Source organism: Mus pahari, chromosome 11 (genome assembly GCF_900095145.1).
Source record: "Mus pahari chromosome 11, PAHARI_EIJ_v1.1, whole genome shotgun sequence".
NCBI lineage: Eukaryota > Metazoa > Chordata > Mammalia > Rodentia > Muridae > Mus > Mus pahari.
The window spans coordinates 42,465,357-42,470,628 of NC_034600.1; the positions used below are offsets into that span (position 1 = coordinate 42,465,357).

At 50.4% G+C, this 5,272-nt stretch overlaps 1 pseudogene; it reads right to left on the reverse strand.

The window, feature by feature from the left end:
* Positions 1 to 3,968: 3,968 nt before the first annotated feature.
* LOC110329172 lies at positions 3,969 to 4,819 on the reverse strand (annotated as a pseudogene).
* Between the last annotated feature and the right edge of the window lie 453 nt (positions 4,820 to 5,272).

The following is a 5,272-nucleotide window of genomic DNA, read 5'->3' on the forward strand; positions in this document are numbered from 1 at the left end:
AGGGAACACTCATCAGGAAACTTCAGAATCAAGAGGTTGAGAAAATATTTTTAAATGTCTCCCTGGTCTCACTCACAAGCCTGAAAAGCACTGGGTTCAAGCTATGCTAACAGAGACCCAACTACATAGAGGCTTCAGTAAGTCTGATACTTGTTTTCTTCATGAGACAGTTTTTAGGTAAACATGTTTTAGTGTTGGGGTGGTTTTCCTTATGTGATCGGGATCTCAAGTTCCCTCCCTGTGTTCCTTAGCCAGCTCTCAAGGTGAGAAGTCAGTAGCCCTCAGCCGCAGATGATATTTACCCAGTAAATGAAATCTAATTGGAATTTAGTCACACTATTTTTTTGGGGGGGGAGGGGATTGTCATAGACTGCCTTTTTTGCTGCAATGACAGAGTCAACAGAGACTCTGTAGCCCATACACTATTTACTATCCATTTCTACAGAAAAAGTTTGCTATACTTTCCAGATGCAGGAAAGGGAGATATGAAAAAAACCACGAACGAGACTGGATCTTGATTCTGTGCTCTAGCGCGTGAGGGTGAGCTTGGAGATAAAGCTAGAGTTCATCTCTTTGCTAGGGCTTTCATCTAGAGTCTCTGGATTCAATCCTCAGCATCACAGAAATCCATCAATATATTTTTTTTAAAGAGTACTGATCCCTGGGGTCTGAAAGATAAAAGGCTTGCTTTGTGAGTTCAATTCCCCGAACCTACATTTTAAAAGTTGCCCCTGATAAGATGCATTCAGAAGTGGCAGAGGCAGGACGACCCCTGGGACAGGTAACCAGGTTGTCTCATTGAATCAGTGAGCCCCTGGCTAAGAAGAAATCCTGTTCCTTTTCTTCCTTTCTTTTTAAAAATTATTTATTTATTTATATCCCCAATGCTGCCTCCCTTCCTAGCCCCTCCTTCACAGAGTTCCTGGGGGGCACTGGGCGTCAGGGAATAAAGGGAGTGGGAGAAAACCCGTGTCCCACCAGAGTTCCAGGCAGATGCAGAAGGACTGCTACATGCTTTCCATGTGGCCCTGGGTGGGTGTCTGGCTGTGGGAAGCTACGGACCCAGCCCACGGGAGTGGACAAGGGGCAGCCAGAGGTCTCTGGGCCTCATAGGGGCCAAAGATAACAGGTTCTCAGCCTTGGGCATCCCAGACCCAGCTGGACACTGCAGAAGAGCTGAGAACAAAATGAGGGGCCCTGGGGGTGGCTCGGTCAACCCCGGGGCTGAAGGGAGGAGAGGGCAGGGAGAGAGGGGGCACTGGATAGTTCCCACGTGAGCGAGAGTCCTTGGTCCAGTCCATGGCTTGAGTGCAGGAAGGCCTTCCAGCAGGAAGTTAGACATAGCTCTTTAGGGGAAAGTCTACTCCATCGTTCAAGCATGGTGGACCTTGATGAGCAGAGACCGTCTATGGTTTTAGAGCTTTATTGTAGGAAAGCAGGGTGAAACAGAGAAGGTAGAAAGAGGGAGACTGGCCATGGCCATGTGGAGAGAGGGGGGAGGGGAGGGAGAGAAGGAAGGCTAGAGATGAGAGTAAGAAAGGTGAGAGTTAAAGAGAGAGAGAGGAGGGGCCAAGCAGCCCCTTTTATAGTGGGCTGGGCTACCTTGCTGTTGCCAGGTAACTGTGGGGAGGAGCATACCTGGCTGTGGTCAGGAAACTGTGGGGGTGGAGTCTAGCCAGAATGTCAGAAGCTTGGGACATTGTCTGCATGACTTATAGTCATCGTATTATGGAGTTGGGGGCTCTGTGGAGTCAGGCACCTGTCTCTGGGAACGTGGCTCACTGTTCTGTCCCTTGTAGAGTTTCCTACTGGGTCTCTACTAGGTCACTGGAGCCAGCCTCATTCAACCAAAACAGGCTGCCTTTCACTTTCCTCCCCCAAACTCCCTACCCTTCATCTCTGAAAGAGTAGTCCATGCTCCCCTCTCCCCATAACCCCCCACCTTGGTCCATCAAGTCTCTGTAGGATTAGGTGCATCCAGTTCCACTGAGGCCAGCCTTCTGCTACATATGTGCCTCTGACCAGCCTGGGTATGCTCTTTGGTTGGTGGCTCAGTCTTTGGGAGCTCCCAGGAATCCTGGTTAGTTGGCACTGTTGGTCTTCCTATGGGGTTACCATCTCCTTGAGGGCCTTTACCTAACTCTTCCATAGGTGTCCCTGACCTCTGTCCAATGATTGTCTGTGGGTATCTGCATCTGTTTCTGTCAGCTGCTGGGTGGAGCCTCTCAGAGGGCTGCTATGCTAGGCTGCTGTCTGCAAGTACAACATGGCATCATCAATAGAGTGAGGGATTGGTGGCTCTCCGTGGGATTGGGAGCGACCCTGTTTCAATATTAAAACTCCAATACAAAGAAAGCCCAATGTAGACAGTATCCTGAGGAATTATGTCTATGCACACATGAGCCAGTATACACACACACACACACACACACACACACACACACACAACCATGTGCCTGCACATGCACAAAGAGAGAGTTTCAGTCATCTCCAAGTCAGAGATGTCTCCTGACAGTTGAATGGGAAAACTTGTGATTACAGTTTTGATTCCCATGAAATGGTTTTTGAGGTTGTGCGCGAGGCAGGGGTGGGGGGGTGGAGGTGGGGGGGGTGGGGGGGCAATTCTCAGAGACTGTTTTCTTGTCTATGTAATAATAGTGGTATATTTCATGTAAATTAATATTTTGACATTCACAAATCTCATTGAACCATGTTTATTTTCACTGGCACGGATAACTCACACTGCCTGGACTCTAGGCGCTGCCAGTAATGAGCTTCTGGGTTTCAGGCTTGGGCAGACACTCCTAGAGCCACATGAAGGCCTGCGGTGTGTGGCTGAACCCGATTCATCGGGCTCTTCCCTCTCCTGTATCCATGCTGTTTCTATTTCTGTCTGGCCGGCCTCTCCATCTCTGCCTAACTCATATCTCTTTCAGAAAAAAAAAAAAAGACAGAATCTTGGATCAAGTGATGGGGCTGGGTGGTTCTGCTCCAACCCCCCCTCCACCCCCGTCAAATGACTGTGAAATAACTGTGTTTGTTTATTTATTTAACAGCTCGGCTTTGCCCCAGATCTCCACGACCAGACAAAGAGACAGATGAGAACTTCTCATGACATTGGGCCTTGACCTTGACCTGGTATTGGAAACCCGAGATCTGTCTAGCTCCAGCAACTTGGTAGCCAAGCTGGACCAGGCCTGTAGATCCTAATCTGCATTTGAAGAACTAGGAGATTTTGCTTCAAGTGAATCTTCTGATTCGGTAGCTCTGGGCTGGGACAGAAGACTTAGTGTGGGGAGCGGGAGCGGCCGCAAGAGCCAAGACGGCGCCCTGGCTCATTGCCATGCCCTGTGATCAAGAACCTGAGCCTACTGGGCTGTAGTGGCGCATGCCTTTAATCCCAGCACTCGGGAGGCAGAGGCAGGTGGATTTCTGAGTTCGAGAGCAGCCTGGTCTACAAAGTGAGTTCCAGGACAGCCAGAGCTACACAGAGACCCCTGTCTTGAAAAATCAAAAAGAAGAAGAATTAAAAAAAAGAACCTGAGCCTGCGCACTTTTACGGTCCTGTGCTGACCACCTGATGAGTCACTGGCCTATCACCATGCGCCCTGCATGCATGCATGGCTCGTGTTCAGAGCGTGCTGAATGCTGATTGGATCCAGGAGAGGGGGGAGGGATAAGATCAGAGGACAGATGGAAAAAACAAAAACTGAATGAGCCTGGAGATAAAGATGGAAGCTGCTTGAAACCTTCCTTGGCGTTCGTGTCGTTTCCCCCCTACCCCCCCACCCCCGTCTCTGCTGGTCGGAGTTTGGGGTTGCGGTATCTGGTGGCCAATATGGGGAGGACTCTCACATGTGCATACCAACCTAAGACAGGTTGGTGAAAATGAGTTCACCACACCAATGACGGGTAAGGATGTAACATGGTTGAGGGCAACCCAACACAGATTAACTACAAGAGAGCCATCCCCAAGTCTTAGGGTGAATTGGGAAAGGGCTGGTTAAACGAGGAGATGGGCCACTCCTTGGTAAAAGTCCGCAGCTTCCTCTCCCAGTACATCTTCTTTTTATTGAGGACTTCCATTTTGATCCTGTGCTCCTCCTCGGCCATCTCGCACTTCCACTCTATCTGCTGGATTTTGGCCACGTGCACCTCATTCGTTTGGATCAGCTGCAACTGGAGGATGGACATCTGTTGGGATGCTCTTCCTTGTGCATCTTCTTTAAAGCACCTTCCTGAGGGGTTTTGCTCCTGTAGTTTTTATTGGTGGTTATTCTGACGGCTGAGCACGAAGGTTCGGGTTGTGAGGTCCCCTCACAGACAGGAAAATGTCCAAACTCTTTCTCATCCTCGCACAGTTCTCGATTTGAAACAGCAAAGGACTCTCGAGTGACCGCATCCTGGTGGTACTCGGGCTCCTCCTCCGGTGGGCTCTGAAGGAAGTACAGCTGCTCGGGCAGCATGCTGGTGATCTTCTCCTTTTCCAGGATGTGGCTGCTCAGCAGCGGGCTCCAGCTGCGCTTCACCTTCTCCCGCCTCTCATGGGCCATTTTTTTTTTTTTTTTTTTTTGGTCAGAGCCTTGATGTTCTCCCATCACTTCTTGAGCTGTTTGAAGTCCCGCAGCAGCGACATGCTGGGCTGCGAGTTGTACTCGTGGGCCAAGGCCTGCCAGGTCCGAGTCTTGAGAGCAACAATCCGTCTGTCGATCTTCTTGCATTCCAGCACATGCTTGTACTTCTCCACCAAGGCAAGCAGGATGCTTTTCTCCAGCTTCGAGAAGTACTTGGCAGGTTTAATGATTCCGTTGTTTTGCATTTTCCACTCTATTTCTCCTGGTCGTTGGCTAGCCTGCAGCGGTGGTGCGGTGGCCGCAAGTTCCTGTTTTCAGTGACTGCCACAGGCAGGAATCGTCACCATCCATCTAATGGTCTGATTGGACCTGGAGACCAGCTTTAAAGGGCCATTCAGCCACATGACTGTTCTGCTAGTTTGCCGAAGCCCTCTTGTGGTCCACGTGTGGGGGGAGCGGGAGCAGCCGCAAGAGCCAAGATGGTGCCCTGGCTCATTGCCAAGTCCTGTGATCAAGAACCTGAGCCTGCGCACTTGGACGATCCTGTGCTGTCCGCCTGATGAGTCACTGGCCTATCACCACACGCCCTGCCTGCATGGACGGCTCATGTTCAGAGCGTGCTGAACGCTGATTGGATCCAGGAGAGGGGGGAGGGATAAGATCGGAGGACGGATGGATAAAACAAAAACTGAATGAGC